Source organism: Perognathus longimembris, chromosome 11, assembly GCF_023159225.1.
Source record: "Perognathus longimembris pacificus isolate PPM17 chromosome 11, ASM2315922v1, whole genome shotgun sequence".
Classification (NCBI taxonomy): domain Eukaryota; kingdom Metazoa; phylum Chordata; class Mammalia; order Rodentia; family Heteromyidae; genus Perognathus; species Perognathus longimembris.
The window spans coordinates 12,373,260-12,396,790 of NC_063171.1; the positions used below are offsets into that span (position 1 = coordinate 12,373,260).

General features: G+C 34.3%; 1 pseudogene; it reads right to left on the bottom strand.

Annotated features, from left to right (window-relative positions):
- Positions 1-1,005: 1,005 nt before the first annotated feature.
- Positions 1,006-1,153, bottom strand: LOC125360302 (annotated as a pseudogene).
- Between the last annotated feature and the right edge of the window lie 22,378 nt (positions 1,154-23,531).

Consider the following 23,531-nt stretch of genomic DNA (forward strand, 5'->3'; position numbering starts at 1 on the left):
CCTCTTTAGGTAAAATAATTCGCTACTACTTCAATGGCATGAGGAGTTCTATGTAAATTCATCATCAAATGGTAAATTACTTTCCTAAAAGGTGGTTCCATACTGTAGACTAAACACTACTCGACTCTAGAAAATCTGACATTTCACTGAGGAAGTGAATAGAATATCTTGGTGATGGGGGCCCAGACATTGTTATATATCATGCTACCAATATTTTTGCCAGCACCAATGGAGTGCATTTCAACATGTCAGTGTGAGTACCATTCATATTAATATCACCTTTTTCATTATTCTCTCCATATCTTCCAACTCCACTTTTTACAAATACTTAGGTAAACAAAGAATTAGCAAAACAATAGTAAATTACCTACTTACCTTAAGTAAAAAAATAGAACTCATTAGACGACTTATTGCCTAAACTGTCACTCCAGTCACAAAGAGATATGACAGCAGTTGTCTACTACTCTTACTTGATGGAACTTTTGAGAAGACTAAGGTATGGTTTGCTAAATTGCAGTTTACATAGATTCTAAAGCTTTATGTTGGAGGATGCTCTGTTCATATATCATTTCTAAACATTGGTGCAAATAAGGAATTTATGGTCTCCTAAGCAAAGTAGCAGAAAAAATGAAGGGCTTATTTTAACCCTGGTTTCTCCAAATGTTAACATGTTTCTTGACCATTTCAGTATAGAGCATCCTTTGGTTTACTGACTTATTTTCAGAAATTTCACCAAGGTTCGTGGCTTTGTACTCTGTGTAAGTCAAGGCCTACCAAATTTAACAACCCATCCTCTGGCTTTACTTCTTCCTATGAGCTCTTCTATGAATGCAGGTTTCCTCAGTGCAAGTTTGTCACAGAAATGTGCCTAGATCATGATGTTATCAAAACAATGTAACAACTGTGACCTTGAAAAACATTGAAGTGGTTATGCTATTTCCTGAGAGGCTATGTGCATTAACAAGGACATTGATATAAGCCATAGCAAAAATCACTTTAAACACAAAAGCAGTCTGGACCTGAGAGGCAGGTGTTGAAGGCACTCAAAACCACCTATCAGCCAAAGATCTAACCGTATGCGTGTTGTCAGGCCCAAGGGCTTTTTCCATCCTTGTCAAGGGGAGTGCTAACCTTCTCTCCTTTCATACAACAACCAGCCAAATATCTAATATGATGTATATTCCATACTGACTAGATTGAGCTCACAATTTCAAGTACTATGGAAAAATGTGCTTGGGTAGATGGCAGTATTGCATTTTGGTTTCTGTAATCCACAATGAATATTACTGATTATTTTCCAATTTAAGATCCACCAAATTGGGTTGTGAAATGGAGAATCAGTTGGCACAGAGGAATAATTACTTCTTCAGATAGGCCTTGTATGAGAATCTGGGAAACCCTGTTTTAATTTATTTTTATACTGTTTTTTTCATTATTGTCCAAGTGAAGTAGAGAGGGGTTACAGCTTCATATGCAAGGCAATGAGTACATTTCTTATCCAAGTTGTTACCTCCTCCCTCATTTTCCTCCGTACCCCATCTCCCATTTCCCTCTCTTCCCAATGAGTTGTATAGTTGGTTTACAGCATATAGTCTTGTAAGTATTGCTGTTGCATTGGTTTGTCTTTTTATCCTTTGTCTCTCGATTTTAATGAGGCTGTTAAATAACTTCTTTAAGGATTATTGTTAGATCCCAAATTGTTATGCCAATTAAAAAAACAAAGGGATATTTTTTTTCACATTGTTTATCGGCCAGTATGGGGTTCATTATGGGAGAGTTAAGGCTCATAATAATATGATCATGTGTGGCATAGCCAAGGAAATAATGTTACTGTATTGCTGTAGTTCCTTTAAGAGTATACTCCTATGTTTAAACATATGTGATCTCTGTGCATAAGTGCAATTTTAGCTGTAAGGATTAAGTATATGAAGCATGGCCAGTTTGTATATTTCTGGAGATTTTTGCCTTAAAATCTACAACCTTGTGTCACAGAGTAAACAATACAATTAAGCAATGTTCATCCTTCTGCTATATGAATTTTTGTAATAAATTTTAGATGTCTAATTGGATCATAGTGTGGAGATTTATTTCAGTTTCTTTCTTGTTTTCTCCTCTTCCTGGGTGGAAGGGAACTATGCTAAGGTAAAAGGTATAAATGTCTTTACAGAATAATATTTCTTCAGAAAGTTTCAATTTGGCATCACTAGGGAAATGATAGTGTAGAGTTTAATAACCCTGGGATGCAGGGGGGTTTGAATCTGACCTTTGCTATGCCACATGAGTGGCATGGGCTGTTCTTCCCTTGCAGAGAATCAGCTCTCTGTTGCAGCAGACCAATGGGAAAAACAGCACAATATCCCTGTAAGCCACCCATTCCGGGGAGAGTAGACCTTATCCAACCTTATAATGGCTTCTTTATTTACTTCTTCCTTGTTCATAACTATCTTTTCCTTCTCCCAGCTAATTAATGCTTTCTGCTTCAGGAATAATGACTGTATGTTTATCCCATGCCTCCTAAGGCGGTCGTTCTTCAATCTGTTGTTCAGGTCCTGGGTCAAGGCTTAGTTAACTCATACAATCCATTTATCACAGTCCTTTTCAATAACAGTTTCATTTTAAGATACAAAGGGAGGTCTGGTTAAGAAATAAGATACATAGCCACATTAGGGAAGTTTCTAATTTCATACTTGTATCCCCAAATGTCAAAATGGACACTTCTAACCTGGGTAAGCTAAATTTGTAACAGCTCATTGGAACTTAACAATACAACACAAAGCACCACAGATCAAAAGACCAGCTAGCAAAGCAAGTCAGAAACCCAAGGAAAGAGATACCCCAGTATAGTGAATATTATTTAGGTCTACTACTCACAGTGCTAATTGTCATGAGGAACTTGATGAAACAACCCTCCTGAAAATTTGTTTCTATATAGAGGCTGATGATACCTCATCCAGTCATACATATTTATACATGGATATGGGGTGCGTCTGAAGTAAGCACATGGGTAGGTATTACATGATTTAACTTATATAAGCAGAAAGGAGAAAGTATGAACCTTATTCTCTGATTTACAGATAAGGAACACAAGGTTTAGGGAAGATATGAGGCTTGAAACTGTCATATTTTAGTCATCAAAATTGCAATCCAATTTTATATTTAGAAAAGTGCTTAATGAAAAACGTATATTCCAGAAATATAAACAGAATCAGAGGAACAAAGAAGGAAAGCTGAGGTAGTAGGTTTTAGCAGGCAGTGTGAAGTCAGTCACCTGTAATCTGAAGGGTCTGATACTCATCTGAATAAAGAAAAGGAGTCCATTAATCACTCCCATTATTGTCTGATCTGATAGACATTGCTAAAGCTATATAGCTACATTTCTCTACTATGACCTTTTGAGCTCCTGGAACTTACAATTTTTTTCAACCTAACCAGAGTCCAGAGAATAGGAAAGACCCTTTAAAACAGTGTGGGAAAGTCAACTTCCGTAGGTAACAAAAGGATAGAAGAAGACTGAGAACAAGTATCATGAGTGGAAAAATAGAAAAAATAACCAAGAGTAAATTTTTTAGCTAGTTTGAATCCCATATTTATAGCATCCTTTATATTTTCCACCATGAATGGTAGCTTTTCACTACTTAGAGAGAATTTGTGCATTACTGGAAGTGGCTCTCCATTATTTCCTTGCTCTGTCTTGTGTTACCGAATATTTGATTTTGTATTTTTTGTGTCATGGCAAGTTCACTATTGGGGAATTTCAAGTTTAACCTATCTATTCTTGAACTTTTGTGCTACACAATTTAGGAGATGTCTGAATTTTCCAAAGAGAAATATCTCAACAAAACAAGAGGTTATACAACAGGTACAATGGAATCATATCAAATATTTGATTTTGGAAAAGTTGCCTATATACAATGTAATTTTATAAAGAGTAAATATTATATATCTCTTCTATTTCATTTGACTTCATTAATGACGTGAAAAATATTTTGTTCTTTTCTCATGGCTTGGACATTTTTATTGAATTTAGTCTCACCTGATTTATTTGATGGAGTGTATGACAAATGCTATCTTTCTAAAATTTTGGTCTTGAAATTTTGGTGTTTTCTCTATTGAATTATAATTGATGTTTAATATTAATTCTACACTCTGCAGTTTTGTTGATATCATATATTGTAGTTATTGATTTATTGAATTTACAAGGATTGCTGGAAGTAATTATCTATGAAACCTGTACTGAGATTTGCTTTGTTATAATACTGAAATTTTGTTTGGTTTGGCTTCAAATATTGCCCCATAATGCTAGCCAAGAGCTCCAGTACATTTTCAGAGGCGGCATCATGTACTGGATGTTTGCACCACTATAAATATAATTTATTAGGTAAAATAAGTCTGATATGACAGTTGTTTTCACCTACATTTCTTATATGAAATTTACAATCATGTGTTTGTTGTTGCTTTTTTATTCTGCTCATAAATATACGCATATAAAAAGCTATTTAAGCCAGGAGTGGGTGGTTTACATCTGTAATCCTACCTATAGAGGAAACAGATCTGAAAATCACAGCCCAAAGCCAGTCTGAGTCAGAAAGTCTGTGACTCTTATTTCTCAAATTACTAAAACATCTGAAAGCGAAGCTGTTTCTCAATTGGTAGAGTGCTAGCCTTGAACAACAGAAGCTTAGAGATAGCACCCAGCCCAGAGTTCAAGCTCCAGAGTGCGCATTGCGTACCCACCCTTATTTATTCTGCCCTTCATATCCACATTTTTATGTATTTTCAAGTTTCTTGATCTGTTATTTACTGTCCAAAGTGAGTTAATTTCCACCTTTGCTATGTTTTTATTGTTTCCACCATGAATTCCTTATGTGTGTGTGTGTGTGATGCACACATTTAGAAATTGCTTTAGTAAGGATATATATACTACTAGTCATATATTAATTTTTAAGTTATTAATTTTACATTTTATCACTAGGTAATTTATTTTTATTTTGTATTATGCTTTTAGTTGCTTTAATTCTAAGAACCTTCATTCTTTGTAATTTTCATTGTAAAATTCATTTTACTTCATAATTAACATAATTTAAGCAAGTTAACCCTTTTTGTATTACCTATCTATGACAATTTATTTGTATTATACAGAATTCATCTTCAGGGCTGGGGATATAGCCTAGTGGCAAGAGTGCCTGCCTCGGATACACGAGGTCCTAGGTTCGATTCCCCAGCACCACATATACAGAAAACGGCCAGAAGCGGCGCTGTGGCTCAAGTGGCAGAGTGCTAGCCTTGAGCGGGAAGAAGCCAGGGACAGTGCTCAGGCCCTGAGTCCAAGGCCCAGGACTGGCCAAAAAAAAAAAAGAAAAAAAAGAATTCATCTTCAATTACTATTTTATTTAAAATACTACAACATTTCTATGTTGAAAGAGTCAAAGAGTATCATTAAAAATGTCAGAGAATTATTTTGTATAGATACCATATACACATATCTGTATATGGTAAACATACTGCATATATGCATACTATACCCCTATATATGTATTTAATGTTTCTTTCAGTATATATTCATATGCAACCCATATTTTGACAAAATATTTATTTTTATGGCTTTAAAATCTATATGTTGATTGTATTTCTGTTGTAAGCATTTACTGGAATATTTTTGCTTTAAATTCTCTATACTTTCTGAAATAATTATGACTATACAAATTTGCTTAATAGAGTAAATGATAAATGGATTTAACTAGCTACTAAATACACAAAGCCACATTCTTCAGGTCTATGCTTGCTCACTCTATGCTCAATAAATATTTTACCTATTATGATAGCATATCTTACATACCATTTAAGCATTATTCAAGCTCTGTTGAAGCTTTGTAGTGCTAATGCTATTTTAGAGCACCGATTCATTAAATGAGAGAAAGAGGATGAAGAGGTTTTCACATCAAGTGAAAAATGTACGGAACACATCTATCAGCATAAGATAAGGTTCTTGAATGAAATAAGCACAATATAGAGAAAAAAACTGTGGACATTTCAACAAATGCACAATGTTTACCAGTAAATCTGAAAATAAAATTGTATCCCCTTGGCTTCTTCTAATTCAATTTCAATCTCACATATAATATATCACTTGATTGGAGTAACTTGGAGCTCAATACTGCGGAAAACTCATATTTCATCTTAAACGGATAGTTTCACGACCAGTGTCTGCATTTAAGACAAAGCAGAAATGACTCTGTATTCAAAAGAAATGTGCTTGCACGTTTTAATCTGAATTAACTTTTAGTAAGCTAAGTCTTACTTATGATATTTATGATATTTGTTATGCTTTAGTGGTCATGATATTTTGGAGATAAAGGTTAGATTTTATTAAATTTCTCATGAGAAGTCATTTATGGCATAACAACAACCTACTACAGAAAATAATTTCCTTTGGTTTAATATAATTAGATTGAAAAATGAGAAAATATCTACAATTAGGAAAATAGGTATTGTGTATAATCACACACATCAATGCCATTTCCTAAATTTCATATCAGAATAAACTAGGTCACTACTGCTTCTTTTGGTCACAGCAGAGGATCACAAGAGCCTAATAGCTATGCCCTTATGAATGCATAAGATAATGCTAAGTGAAATGAACTCCATGTTATCGTAATGTCTGTTACATCACTGTTGTAATTACTTTCAACATGCCATGTGAAACTGTAGCTTCTATTGTTGATGATCCTCTTGTATCCCTTTCCTGTAGTTGTACCCGCACTATCACTGTATGTTATCTGAGTACATTGGAAACTGTATATACTGTATTGGAAATAGGAAAGTGAAAGGGAATATCAAATTCTAGAGACAAAGGATAAAAAGACAAATGAAAAGAAAGGCCATTGATTTTTGAGGGTTTATTTTATATCCTGCAACTTTGCTAAAGTTTTGGATCAGCTCTAGTAGCTTGGGAGTAGAGTCTATGGGGTTCTTTAGGTATAGGATCATGTTGTCTGCGAAGAGAGAAAGTTTAACTTCTTCTCCTATTTGGATCCCCTTTATATTTTCTTCTTGTCTAATTGCTCTAGCTAGGAATTCTAGTACTATGTTGAAGAGAAGGGGAGAGAGCAGACATCCCTGTCTTGCTCCTGATTTTTAAAGGGAATATCTTTAGTTTTTCACCACTTAGACTTATGCTTGCTGTTTGTTTGTCATGAACTGCCTTTATTATATTCAGGAGTGTTCCTTGCAATCCCAGATTTTCCAACAAACCCACAAAAATCAATGGCCTTTCTATATGCTAATGACCCAAATGCTGAGGCTGAAATCAGGAAAGCAACTCCTTTTGCAATAGCCTCAAAAAACATAAAATACCTAGGAATAACCTTAACCAAAGAAGTGAAAGACCTCTATGGTGAGAACTTTAAAAACATGAAAAACAAAATTAAGGCAGAATTAAGGAAATGGAAAAACCTCCCATGCTCCTGGATGGGAGGATTAATATAATCAAAATGGCAATATTGTCAAAGGCTATCTACAAATTCAATGCAATACCCAATAAGATCCCAACACTGTTTTTTAATGAAATAGAGGAAGCAATCCAGAAATCCATATGGAACAATAAAAGACCCAGAATAGCAAAAACTATCCTAAGTAGAAAGAACAGTGCTGGAGGAATTACAATACCAAATTTCAAGCTGTATGATAAAGCTATAGTAATAAAAACAGCTTGGTATTGGCACCGGAACAGGCTTGAAGACCAATGGAACATAACTGAAGACCCAGAAATGAACCCACAGAACTATTCCTACTTAATCTTTGATAAAGGAGCTTAAAACTTAGTCAGGAAAAAAGATAGCCTCTTTAACAAATGGTGCTGGCAAAACTGGTTCAAAACATGCAACAAACTAAAACTAGATTCTTACATATCACCCTGCACCAAAATCAATTCCAAATGGATCAAAGACCTCAAAATTAAAACAGATACCCTGAAAACACTAAAGGAATGAGTACTAGAAACACTTGGGCTCCTTGGCACATGACGGAACTTCCTTAACAAACACCCAGAAATGCTACAAATCAAAGAAAGGATGGACAAATTAATGGGACTGCATCAAACTTCTGAGCTTCTGCAGGGCAAAGGACATAGCTCACAAGATAAACAGAAAGTGGACAGATTGGGAAAAGATCTTTACCGGCCATACAATGGACAAAGGCCTCATATCTAAAATTTATGCAGAACTAAAAAAAAAAAAATACATTCCTCCAAAACAAAGCTACAAAGAACCAATAGCCCTCTCAACAAGTGGGCTAAAGACTTACAAAGAGACTTCTCTGATGAGGAAATGAGAATGGTCAAGAGACATATGAAAAAGTGCTATACATCACAGGCCATAAAAGAAATGTAAATCAAAACAACATTGAGATTCCATCTCACCCCAGTAAGAATGTCATATATCAAGAAAACTAACAATAATAAATGTTGGAGGAGATGTGACCAATAGGGAACCCTACTTCATTATTGGTGGGAATGTAAACTGGTTTGGCCACTCTGCAGATTTCTCACAAGGCTAAACATAGAGCTCCCCTATGACCCAGAAGCCCCACTTTTGGGCATTTACCCAAAAGACCACAAGCAAGAACATACTAAAGCCACCGCACAACAATGTTCATCGCAGCACAATTTGTCATAGCTAGAATATGGAACCAATCCAGATGCCCCTCAGTATACAAATGGATCAGCAAAATGTGGTACATATACACAATTGAATTTTATGCCTCTTTCAGAAAGAATGACATTGCTCCATTCATAAGGAAATGGAGGGACTTGGAAAAAAATATACTAAGTGAAGTGAGCCAGGCTCAAAGAAATATGGACTCTATGGTCTCCCTCATAGGGAATAATTAGCACAGGTTTAGGCTGTCACAGCAGAGGATCACAAGAGCCCAATAGCTATACCCTTATGAACACATAAGATGATGCTAAGTGAAATGAACTCCATGTTATGGAAAAGACTGTTTTATCACTGCTGGAATTACGTTCAACATGTGTTGTGAAACCGTAGCTTCTATTACTGATGACCCTCTTGCATCCCCTTCCTGTGGTTGTACCTGCACTATCTGTGTATCTTATCTGAGTACATTGGAAACCGTGTATACTGGTATTAGAAGTAGGAAACTGAAAGGGAATACCAAAATCGAGAGACACAGGGTAAAATAGACAAACAACTATAGAAGCAATACTTGCAAAACTGTTTGGTGTAAATCAACTGAACAACTCATGGGGGGGGGGAGGGAAAGGGAGAGTGGGGAGGAGGGACTGAGGGAGGAGGTAACAAACAGTACAAGAAATGTGTACAATGCCTAACATATGAAACTGTAATCTCTCTACATCAGTTTGACAAAAAAAAAAAAAAAAGAGAAATGACTCCAAAAGCAATACTTGCAAAACCATTTGGTGTAAACCAACTGAACAACTCATGGGGGGAGTGGGAAGGGAGTAGGGGAGAATGAGGGAGGAGGTAACAAACAGTACAAGAAATGTCCCAAGGCCTAATGTATGAGACTCTAACCTCTCTGTACATCCCTTTGACAATGAATGAGAAAAAAAAAAAAAAGAACTCAGCTTCTACCTTAACAAATTGAGGTTTTAGCTAACTTATTTTGTTTCACATAATTCAGTGAGCATTCAACCATCAAACATGAGTGTTCAGTGGGCTGGGAGTATGGCCTAGTGGCAAGAGTGCTTGCCTCCTACACATGAAGCTCTCAGTTCGCACCATATATATGGAAAACGGCCAGAGGGGGCTCTGTGGCTCAAGTGGCAGAGTGCTAGCCTTGAGCAAGAAGAGGCCAGGGACAGTGCTCAGGCCCTGAGTCCAAGGCCCAGGACTAGCCAAAAAACAAACAAACAAACAACAACAACAAAAAAAAACATGAGTGTTCAGAAATAAAGTGTGGGTAAACAAATTCAGAATTATAGACACTGGACACCATGTTGAAAATGAACTATACAACTTGTGGGTCGGGAAGGGGGGGGGGGAACTAGGAGGGAGTGAAGGAAGGGTGACATTGTATAAACAGGCAATGTACTGTTTCATGACATAGGTAACTGTAACCACTCATCTTTACAATGATGATAAAAAACAAAAAATACAACAAAGTGAACGGAACAAAATTATTTGCCGATTCACCCTTATATTCGTTGAGTTTTTAAATACACCAAAATGTGTAACTATATATTTTTTCCATTTCTTTATTGTCAAAGTGATGTACACAGGGATTACAGTGAGTACATTTATTTTCCAACTTGCTACCTCCTCCCTCATTTTTCTCTGCCTACCCTTCCCCATTTCCCTTCCCCCCATGAGTTGTACAGTTGTTTTTTACCATATAGTTTTGTAAGTATTACTGTTGCATTGGTTTGTCTTTTTATCATTTGTCTCTCGATTTTGGTATTCTCTTTCCCTTCTCTAGTTCTAATACACATACCTAGGATATCCAGGGTACTAAAATCAGTTATAGTGATATCAGGGGTAAAACCACAGGAAAGAAATACAAAAAAAGAACATATTTCACATGGCATGTTGAAAATAACAACAACGATATACCACTTGTTTCCATAACTTGGGAGTTCATTTTGCTGAGCATCATCTTATGTGTTCATAAGGGCATAGCTATTGAGTTATTGTGATCTTCTGCTATGACTATCCTAGAAATGTACCAATTATTTCCTATGATGGAAACAATAGAGTCCATGTTTCTGTGGTCTGGCTCACTTATGATAGTATGATTTTCTCCTAGTCCTTCCATTTTCTTATGAATGGGCCAATGTCATTCTTTCTGATAGAGCATAGAATTCCATTGTTTATATATATCATACTTTCTTGATTCACTAATCTACTGAGGAGTATCTGGGTTGGACCACAGTAAAGCCACCAGCACAACTATATTAATCATAGCACTGGTTATCATTATGGATATATGAAAATATATTTTTAAATATATATTATATCAATTTACTCCTTTTTAAGGAGAAAGCAAACTTTTCACAAAACTCATGAATTTTTGACAGTGACTTTAATCTGACATGACATTTATAATTCATATTAAACAATAACTTAACCTGGGGGAGATATAAATGTAATACTACTTGACTAATAATTTACATAACAAAAGAACAGCTGAGATAAAAGATTATTAAGAAATAAAAGCATTGATTCAACTGTAAATCAAGTAGTTTATTCCTAGAAAATGTTTAATCCTGAAATGCTATATTCTGGAAATAGGGCTCTAACTTTTAGTACACATAAACAGCAAACTGCCTCAAACATAGTTGCCATAAATTAACTGAATATTTATTTCTCTATACATTTATATAGCTAAAGCCTAAAGTTGAAGATCATAGTTACTACCATATTTCACAATTTGTAAGATATAGTCAGACTTTGTAAACTGGACTTTTCATATCTACTTCAACTAACACAACTCTATTGGTCAAATTATTCTATTTGTCAGATAAGCTGGGGACCAAACAAATAAGCCTTTGAGTATTCCTTTCAAGAATTTTCTTTTCCAAGTATAGAAGTTCCACATAACTCCATCTTACTGTAAATTAATAGACTTCCAATATATCAATTAGAGAACTTATCTTTTATTCTTTGTGTAGGATGCACAATTTTGTCCTCTCTCTTCTCTCATGACTACTCACCTAAAAGGAAAGAAAGGAGAAGAGAGGAGATGTATAAACTTTTTGGATGTGTTTTGTTAACAAGGAAAAAGAGAAGTGAAGCACATGGATTTAATTTCTAATTTGCTACAGGATGAAGAAAACCTCATTATGGGGCTGGGGATATGGCCTAGTGGCAAGAGAGCTTGCCTCGTATACATGAGGCCCTGGGTTCAATTCCCCAGCACCACATATACAGAAAACGGCCAGAAGTGGCGCTGTGGCTCAAGTGGCAGAGTGCTAGCCTTGAGCAAAAGGAAGCCAGGGACAGTGCTCAGGCCCTGAGTCCAAGGCCCAGGACTGGCCAAAAAAAAAGAAAAAAAAAAAGAAAAAAAAAGAAAACCTCATCTTTCACAACATGGATTTTAGTTACTACAGTAAAATACCTTAAGATGGTTATGTTGCAAAGAAAGGAGGTTTTTCAGTTCATACTACTGGTGGTTCTAGGAGTTGGTAGGAGTATCCTAGAGAAGGCCCTGAATGCATCACTGTACACCATGGCGGATGTACACCATGGCGGAGAGATAGAAATAGAGTTAGCTATGCACAGAAGCATCTCATGGAAATAAAGCCAGAGAGATTAAAAAAAAAAAAAACTATGCTTAATTATTAGAACAACTTACTTCAAAGAGACCTAAACAAAATTTTCTAGTAACTACATAATTCCTGCCAAGGAGGTGAGCATCAGTGGCCTAAAATTTTTCTCCTAAACTTCTAGTAAAGATTCTTTTACCTCCAAATCCCTGTGACTGGACTCATGCTTTCTGCACAGGGAAGGAAACCTCATGAGAGAACTTGGGGATCTACATGCTGCCACAGTCTACAGCAACAAGTAGATTACTAATCTTGAATCAACTTGAAAGAATACTTGTGAAGCAGTGTAAAATGAGAATATCAGGGCATTCACTTAGTCTCATCTGCTTGGAAGGAATAACTAAAAAGTCAAAACCAGCCTGCACAAACCCATAGATTACTTACCTAACAAGCTAAAGGATGTAAAGAAAGGATGTTGTATGTCTCCTGCTATAGAGAGATCACTTAGAGTCCAATGCCAATATTAAACATCAAATAAATATTCACTATTTATAGTTAGAATAAGCTTTGCCTCTTCCTTTTTCTTATTTTTTTTTAAATAACTCTTTCTGGATGCTGGTGGTCCATGACTAATCATAGACCTTCAAAGAGCTGAGATCCACAGATTTATGTTTTGAGGTAATCCAGGAGAGATAGGTCCAAGAGCCTTAATCTCTAGTTATGGAGAAACAAACAAACAAACAAACAAAACACCTATCTTTAAAATATATATTATAAAAGTATACAGACAATGGAACAGAGAAAAGAATAGCTCAGTATCACTATAGAATTTGGGTGTATGGAAACAGCTATGGGCAATTGCCTGAAAGAAAGCAACAGAATGTCATACTTAAAAATGAAAAACACATATATTGTAACATTTTCCTTATATACAGATCTATTTGCCAGAAGTTTATCTTTCTGTAACGTATGTTACAAGTAGATTCTAATCTAGTGTTTTGCCATTATTTGGTCTACCACAAAGAAGTTACAGAACCATTATGAAAACCCTTGTGACATTCTAGAAAGTAGAAAGTACTTTAACAATATAATTATAGCCAGTGAACCTTTGTTTGAATAAGAATTATTCAGGGACAGAAGTCTGCTTTCTTCTTTTGCTGGTGCTGTAGAGGCCATTCACTTCCAGGTTCCACCCACTCTCCCCCACCTCCTACTCACGATTTCCAAATGTGTCTTCCTTCTGACTTCTCACTTATGCTGGCTTCCAGGAATGTCTAAGACCATCCAAGGTTTTCTAAAATGCTACTTTATATTTCCAAAAGGTAAATTTATGTAATCTTTAAATTTCTTCTTGGACCATAAAGTTTAGTAAAAATAATAATTTAGTTTAAATAGGATTTTTGAACTATCATTCTGTTGTCCAGCTAAATAAATGTATATATATATATATATATATATATATATATATATATATATATTCTGCATAGTTAAAATTCTAAATAGTACTATTATTTAGTATTTTCTACTTTTATGGCAACTTGAAAAACAGTCACAATTAAAAATAGTTACCTGAACAAATTCCATGAAGAATGAGATTGTGTGTGTGTGTGTGTGTGTGTGTGTGTGTGTGTGATTAAAGATCTCTCTCTCTATCTGTGTTTGTGTGTATATCTATATTTGTTAATTTTGAGGTGAGTTTTCTGTCTTGAAATTTAAAATAAAAGCATTATGAATTTAATTTTAAAGTCATGGTGATGTGTAGAGGGGTTACAGTTGCATACATAAGGAAGTGAGTACTTTTTTTTGCCAAACTTGCTACCTCCTCCCTCTTTTTTCTTCCACCTTCCCTCCTCCTTAATCCCCTCCCAAGTAGTACAGTTAGTTTACAACATATTGTCTTGTATGTATCACTATTGCATTAGTTCGTGTCCTATGTCCGTTGTCTCACCATTTTGATGTATAAAGCATTTAAAGATGAATTATTTCCCGAAACCTTTTATGTCTATTTATTGTGCTTTTATTTTTGACAGTATAAAGAAATAATGATCCAATATAACTTTACCCCTTTGGTCTTGTATCCCAGGAATTATGGGAAGGAAGTTTATGTTAGTAGGGGACACATTTATTTATTTATTCACCAGCTATTTATTTATTCCTTCTGTGAACTGCATCTAGTACTGTGTATTATACAGAAAGGCCAGAACAAAAATAAATGTTAAAATATTTTTTATTATTCAAAAGATCTAAAACCCATGGGAAAGGTGAAAATGTACAAAAACATTATTTTGATAATGTCTTAAAGGTTCTCCTGTGTCATCTTTATAACAGTATGTTATTAATCAACATCAATGCATGCAATGCAGTCTGTCAGTTAACTCATCCATTGTGACTTTTCCTAAAAATCCAGATTACTTTTCTTGGAGAACATAGATTCTGTGTAGCCTGACATTTTCCCTGGCAAGTTGACCAGGGTATGACACAAATAATCAAGCAAATGTATTCTATTTGTGTGCTCAAAGCATTTTTATATATGCACACAAGTTTAGCTATTTTCTAGAAACCTGACTTCAAATGTCTTCATAATTTACTTTTATAAGGCTAGTAAACTCATATAGCTTCAGCAGATTTCCTTTTCTGGATTTGAAATTTATTATAGCCTCAGAGACACGTTAGTCTTAGTTCCCAAGAAGCCTCTCATTTCTCTATGCATAACTTGGATTTACAATATGAGTAAAATGTCAGCGGTTGTCTACATGTCCAATCCCTTCTGGGCTATCTTACTCCTTTTGCCCTGCTTATGGTGTTACTCAATCCACTCTTACTGTATTTGATACTTCTCAGGGTATAATAGGAAACTAGGTTGTAGTTATGTCCTAGTCATTTTCCAACTTTTATTTTCTTCCAAACGAATTTAATCAGATTTTCTACATGCCATAATAATGAACCAATTATGAATGACCAAAATGATAGACATAGCAATATGATTCTACTATTTTCTTTCTCACATTCAAAAAAAAACTTTGCATGAACAGAAGGCAACACAACAATTGCTAATTATTTTTGTAAGATTTTTCTTGTAAAACAGGTAGTTACTGTTGTGTGTAGTCAATTTAGCCATGCATTTACTGGCACTGTGGTCACTTTATGTTCTGGTTTAGGAATTCTCTAATTACTGAGGTTAGATATTGCATTTCTTCAAATTAGGAAGGAGAAAGAAAAGACAAGCAAACCAGTAAGGTCTCTTGAACACTGAGTTCAGATGTGGCATGATAATATGATAAAGTTTCCTTGGCCAATCAAGTCACAAGTAGTATGAAGTAAGTTGCAAAAGTTAGTTAAGGAAACCTTTTGGATGAGGAAAAATGATTTACAAACAATTTCTGCAAACAGTTTACCACACTAAGAAAGTTGGGAATTTTTTAAATTAGAACCATCCTTTCTTACATTGAAAGGTATTGCTATATTTCTTTTTGACATGTAGGGTATTCAGTTTATTTCATTCATGAACTATTTCTCACTCTATTTCTTCAGCTATGGTGTTTGGTTTGGTTTTGGCTGCAATGTCTTCTCTCAAGCTCAGATCTCCTTGTGGATTGTTTAACTCACATCCAAAGTACTGAAAAATACCTCTAAACAAACAGCCTGAAAATTTTAGAAAATTTATGACATGTCATATTCAATATTTTATTTATATATTACTCACTTTTGTCAAAACTACAATGAAAAACTCAAATATTCCTTTATAATATTGTTATATTCTCTTTATGTATTATTAATTATGCCACTAGTTCTGGCCTTTATGTTGGAAAACTTGAAAAATTTAATCTACCTCCCTTCTCTTTACTAAATATTCATTGGTGGTAAATATACATTATTGAATTATAAGAACATGTTTCAAGTCTATTTACAGATAACAAAATGGATTTTTAATCAATTATTTTATTATATGTTTGTGGTTAGGCTAATCTGGAAGGTTTATTGCTTCTAGAGCATCTTACATGCATTTCTCCACAAAGTAAACATAAAGTGAGATTTTATCTTTCCACAATCTCCTTTTTCATTATTATTTCCCCTAATTATTATTTTAAGAATCAGGTGGACAGCTTTAAAGCCTGCTTTGTGAACCCATTGTATTTGATCAATACATACCACCAAGCCCACAAATTTCTATCTCTTCTGTTTTTTACACACCAGTGTGGACACCTTTCTCTAATATTACTGATCTCCACAATTCCTGAAAATAATAATACACTTCAGTTTGTGTTGGGGTATATTCTTACCCAGATCTCATACCACAGGCTTGAAGATTAAACATAAACGTCATCATGATAATCTGTGACTTGTGATTAACATTGAAAAAGTAGATATTACAACGTGTTTGACAATTTATAATGTTACAACTTCTCTTTGTTCAAGTTTTCCAGTTCAATGTATTTTAATCATTTAATTTCAGTTCCTGAGAGGGCTGTGATCTTTCTCCCTAAAGAGATCTGCATATTTGTCCATTATTTCTTCATCTCTCCCTGGTACACTGGTTTATATTCCATTTATATGTATATATGTGCATATGTATATATATGTGTGTATGTGTATATATGTGTATATGTATATATACACATATACATATATGTATCTGTATTTGTTGTGTTATGTATGACTGTACATGTGTGACTGTTTTCATATGTATATGAGACATGTATTTACATATATATTTAGAATCCAGATACATAGATAAGAAATTGACAGACAGGCAGATAGATAAATATAGTTTTATTTTCCCTCATTTTGAGTATTTCATGTTTCTCTTTTATATGAGTTATATGTTAGGCCATCACTGTTTGGGGAATTTTTCCTAATTCCTCTAATTCGTATTTTTCATAGCTAGAAGTTATTACTGAAATTCTAACATTCTCCTTTTGTCCATGAGTTCTAGTACTGTGGATATTGTGGACATTAGAAATGTGAATATTAGGGGCTGGGGATATAGCCTAGTGGCAAGAGTGCCTGCCTCGGATACACGAGGCCCTAGGTTCGATTCCCCAGCACCACATATACAGAAAAAAAAAATGGCCAGAAGCGGCGCTGTGGCTCAAGTGGCAGAGTGCTAGCTTTGAGCGGGAAGAAGCCAGGGACAGTGCTCAGGCCCTGAGTCCAAGGCCCAGGACTGAAAAAAAAAAGAAATGTGAATATTAGACGGTGAAGCTTATAGAAGGCTTGCATTTTATGCTACAATACCAATTGCATGCCTAAGCAATGAATGACTGAATGATTAACGGTGCATACATTGCAAAGTTTGAAACTGAAATGATGGAAGAAAGTAATTAGACCTAGGTTTGTCCAATGTTGTTAGGAAAAGGAATGGTTATGATTAATTATAAAGGTTACAAAATTAAAACTAAAGTAAATGATTATAATCTTGGTAGACTATAAAGTTTTATCAACTCTTGCATTCAAACCAATATGCTGACAATTTGGAAATACAACAAACTATTAAACAAACTATTAAAAGGTACTAAGTAGTAATATTTTCAGTTGTTATGAGAACTCACCTGTGCCATTTTCTTTTTTATTTTTAATTTTAATTGTCAAACTGATGTACGGAGAGGTTATAGTTTCATACATTAGGCATTGGATACATTTCTTGTACTGTTTATTACCTCCTCCCTCATTCCCTCCTCCCCCCTCCCTTTTTCCCTTTTCCCCCATGAGTTGTTCAGTTGATTTACACCAAACAGTTTTGCAAGTATTGCTTTTGTAGTCGTTTGTCTTTTAACCTGTGTCTCTCGATTTTGGTATTCCCTTTCAGTTTAGAACGAGGAACCTGTGCTATTTTCTTACAGGGCCTACAAAATACAAAGGTTTACAGTAAGCGGGTAACTTTTAAAAGATTGGATAGAAGAATTTCAGATATGCCTAAAAGAAAATACATATGTTAGTGTGAATATGCATTCGGGGGAAAAAATATTTATAATTTAATTAAGAGACAGTTAAAATGACCCTGTGCTCAAATTAAAGAATAGTGACTGTTTATTTGTTTAATCTCAGGAGTAATGAATTATTTATAAACTATTAAAATGTGAAGAATATACTGATATTTTCCTCCATTTTTCCATTTTTTTAAGCATCGGTAGCTTTATGCAAAATATGGTACTAATTTTCACTTCTTGCCCCTGTTGCTTTTATATTTCAAGATATTTTCACTGATTAATATATTATAGAATATATTTCATAGAGAAGTAAAATGCATGCAGATTATTTTTAATAAAATTTCTACTGAAACTCAGGATTGGGGTTCCAAATTCATCTAATATATTACATAACACATCTGTACATTATTGAAACTGATAATACATAATTTTGAAATTACATTTTCAAATAGTTTATTTTTTTCAGTTTTTAAAATATTTTGTGTGACTAAATATTGTCTGCCAAATTTATTTAAAATTTAAACAAAATTAGAAAATAAAATAGATATCTTTAAAATTTTTGAAAACTCAAATGAAGTTTAGAGTTTGGATAGAAAAATATGGCAGTAAACATTTTAATTCTTTTCTTCAAGTATGTCCCAATTTCTCCCTCCAACTCTGTCAGCCACTCCTAATTAGATTTTGTTCTTCTTTCCTTCCTGTCTTTCTATCTCTCAAACACATACAATACATGAAAATTTAATATTTGAAACAATCTGTAAGAACTTCAAAGACTTTAATACTTAAGCACAGTATTTCTATTGTATGGCCGTATGTGACTTGGGAAATCAATGATGTTTATTCAACAGTCTCCTAAATCTATTAAAGTTAAATTAAATGCACCATTGGAAACTTTAATGTGAATCACTATTATTCTGTATTCAAATTCAAAAGGTGCTGCTATCCAGTAACACTGCTTCTGTATCCACTAGAGTGTTTAATATTTTCAAATGAATCAATCAATCAAATATTAATTTCGAGAGAGAAGTTCATATTGGGAAAAAGCATTAATGGCTTAAAAGTTTTTGAAATTAGTTAACTGATTTTAAAGTAAAAGTTATCTTCTTCAAATACAAATATTTTAAACATAATTTCAGAAAAAATGTGAATGAATTTATGTAACTATATCAAAGCCTACTCTGTAAAATCTGAGAAACTATAAAAGTAAAACATTTAAATTACAGAATTCTGATAGCTCTAATGAAAAAGGAATTCATTTACCCAAGTAAAGTTTTATAGAAATACCTAGAAGCAATTACTAAATGAAAAAGATAAAATAATATTTAATATGGCTTAGTACATTTTGCTATACATGTGTACATTAGGTATCAAATTTACCCCTATTTTGAAGCTAAGTATGGCATTCAGATTCAAATCTTAGACACACGATAAACTATGTTGTACAAATTAATTTTGTAAAATTAGATCAAGCAAACGGTATTCATATTTTATGCAAAGTGAGTATTCTTGCATAACCATATATTTTTATTGGCAGAAATTCACATCAAACATAGAGTGTGCATTATGTTTTGTCAATGCAGGAAGATTTTGGTAAGTGATTTTTTCTGAATTTTAATTGTTCATGAAGCATCTCATTTGCAAATTATTTAATGATGATCACGTCAAATGATTACATAAAAATATGGACCACAACTTAAGTGAAAATAATGCCCAAGTGATTTTAAGCCAGATCTTAAGTGAATAAATATTAATTTTATTTCTAATGCAAGCCTCTTCAGTCTTTCTTAAGAGAAATTTAAAAAAAAAACCTCTAAATTTACTCCTTTTTAAGGTGTATGTATTAACTCCATCTAGATTCTTTATCCAAGTGCACTACCAAAATTCTTTTCAAAAGAAATCTTCAACTTTTATTTTATTATTGGAAAACATATGGTTGTTTTTATTAACTGGTGCTTCAAAACAAACCTTACTATGTTGCCTGTTGAGTCTATGGTTCCCCTGATAGGGAATAGTTAGCACAGGTTTAGGCTAGTCACAGCAGAGAATCACAAAAGCCTAATAGCTATGCCCCTATGAACACATAAAATGATGCTAAATGAAATGAGTTCCATGTTATGGAAATGACTGTTATATCATTGGTGTAATTACTTTCAAAACGCCATGTGAATCCGTAGCTTCTTTTCTAGATAATCCTCTTGTATCCCTTCCAGTGGTTGTACTCACACTATCACTGTATCTCATCTGAATACACAGGATATTGTATATACTGCTATTAGAACTAGGGAAGTGAAAGGGAATATCAAAATCAAGAGAGAAAGGATAAAAAGACAAACGACTCCAAAAGCAATACTTGCAAAACCATTTGGTGTAAACCAACTGAACAACTCATGGGGGGAGAAGGAAAGGGGGTAGAGCAGGAGGGAATGAGGGAGGAGGTAACAAACAGTACATGAAATGTATCCAAGGCCTAACATGAAACTGTAACCTCTCTGCACATCAATTTGACAATAAAATAAAAATAAAAAGTCAAAAGCAAAGCTCCTGTCTTTCTCTTCTGTTGCTAAAGGAGAAGCATAACAGAAGTGTTACACTGATTTTAGTTGATACATTCTAAAGAAGAGCAACAACTAGGAAGGAGGTTCCACCACACAGTTCCAGTTTGTCATCCCACCAGAGAGAAATGATGAAAATTACTTGCTAACACTCATGTTTCACTAAGTATATTTCCTATCAGAATCATCCCATGCACCTCACTGCTTAGTCCTAGTAGAAGTAGTCGCAAAAGATGAAATAGTAGCAAAAACTAAATATCTGATTTTGCCAACTCACTTTTAGTTTTGAGGATGTTGTTTCTCTTTTTGGATCATCAAGTCTGTTTGCTTCTTGGAGGTAAATCCTAAATCTAAACTTGAAGTAGATTCTAGAGAACAAGGAAACAGAAGGTCTTCAATTTTCACTATCCTAGATTGAGGCAAATAACTGAAGAATTGGGTAGAGATATTAATTTATATTAGATTAGATTTTAATTTATTTTAATTTATTTATTTATATATTTTTTTGGCCAGTCCTGGGCCTTGGACTCAGGGCCTGAGCACTGTCCCTGGCTTCTTCCCGCTCAAGGCTAGCACTCTGCCACTTGAGCCACAGCGCCGCTTCTGGCCGTTTTCTGTATATGTGGTGCTGGGGAATCGAACCTAGGGCCTCGTGTATCCGAGGCAGGCACTCTTGCCACTAGGCTATATCCCCACCCCCTAATTTATTTTTTAATCAACAAAATTTATTAATTTTCTTAAATCTAGTGACACCATCAATTTTAGTAAATTAAGAAACAATTTTGAAATTAATACTTTGTTATTGGCTTTGTTATTTGTACAAGGGAGGTGTCTTTTAACAAATTAATACATGTATATAATGCAACTTGTTCTGTGTGAACATCCCCCTTTCATCAAGGTCCTCCTCCTTCTACCCACTCCTTTCCTTAGGTTTCTCAACTTTGTGATTTTACAATAAATCAACTGCATTCTCCTGTCCTTGCATCATAATCTATCCTTCTCCTCTGCCCACAACCCCTTGAAAGTACCCAATTCTTGGTGTTTATTTTGTTGAATTTTGACTTAGTCTTTCTAAAAAATATATGATTTAAGCTCTCCATAGAATCTATTATAATTCTTTTGAAGCTGCTTCCATATGACCCAACATGTTTACTTTCAGATTTATAGGAACTTTTTATCTACCAGTAATGAGGTAAAATATGTAAAATTTATTTCTCTGCATCTGGATTACTTCACTTAATAATTTCTAAGTCCATTTTTTATTGCCAGTCCTGGGGCTTGCACTCAGGACCTGAGCACTGTCCCTGGCTTTTTTTTGCTCCAGGCTAGCACTCTCCCACTTGAGCCACAGAGCCACTTCTGTCTTTGTCTGTTTATGTGGTACTGAGGAATCCAACCCAGGGCTTCATGCTTTCTAGGCAAGCACTCTACTTCTAAGCAACATTCCCAGCTAATAAGTCCATTTACTTATGGATGATACAATGGATTTTTTTTCTAATGGATGAGTAAACTTTGAGTAACTCTGTGTGTGTGTGTGTGTGTGTGTGTGTGTGTCTATGTGTGTGTCTGTGTGTGTACCACATTTTCTTAATCCATTTGCTTATTGAGAGGTTTCTGGGATGACTTTTATTTTTTTTTTACTATGGTGAATAATGCTTCAATGAACACGGCTGTACTGATGGTTTTATTGTGTTCTATTGCATAGATGCCTAGGAATGGAATTGCTTAATCATATGCTTAGTTTTGTGTGGTTAAATAAGCTTATCTTTCCTACACTAGTGTAGTTTGGTTCTCTTTTGGCTGTATCTCCAACAGCATTTGTACTTTTTAGTTTTCTTTATAATGCCATTCAAACTGGGTTGAAGTGCAATCTCATTGTTGTTTTGAGATCCATTTTCTTTATGGGCAAAAAGATTTAACATTTTTTTTCATGTGACAAATTTCAATTGACTTTTAGAAGAGAAAAAGAAATCTATTAGTGTAGAAAATGGATGTAGATGAGTGACTAACAAAGAAAAGACAATCATCTATCTCTTAGTTTTGGAAACTCGGAATAAAAGACGGTGTCCCTACATGCTCCACCTCTAGGGAAGGATTAAAGACGGATACCATAAAAAGAGTAGGCATGGGAGAAAAAAACATACTACCTGTTCAGAAGCCAGATATCATTTTACAACATCTCCTTCTCAAAAGAACTAATGCCGAATTTTTAAATCGTTTCTGTGGATACAAATTTCAGTAACCCAAGGATATCCCACTAGACTTCACCTCAAGGTCCCACTACTCCTCATATGTGCCTATTGATAACCAAGCCTCTACTTCATGAACCTTTGGAGACAAAACAAATGCAAACCATACAACTTTAAGATGTCTTAAAATAACACTCATATTTAGACAAGCCTAGTAATAAGAGCTAAAAATATTATATTTTTGTGTTGTGATGTCATAAATTATGTAAGTAAAGGCATGTGTCTAGTTGTTATTCTGCATTTTAAACTGATATGGATTCCCTACATCATTGTTTTGCCTTGTTTTAAATGACTTGTTCATTCACTTGTTGAAAAAATGTGTTGATTATTTGCTTAAGGTCAAGTACTAACATGGTAAAGCAAATCTATATCATAGTTATTAGTGTGATCACATTTGGATTATTTTCATTCATGGACCCCACAAACACTTACTTTTTCTTAGGATATAAGCCATCTCCCTCAATAATAGCTCATTGTTTGGGTGAAGATATAAATGAGAAACGTATTTATTATTAGCATGCATTAGTGCTACAAAGCTCATTTCATTGTGATGTGTCTATAC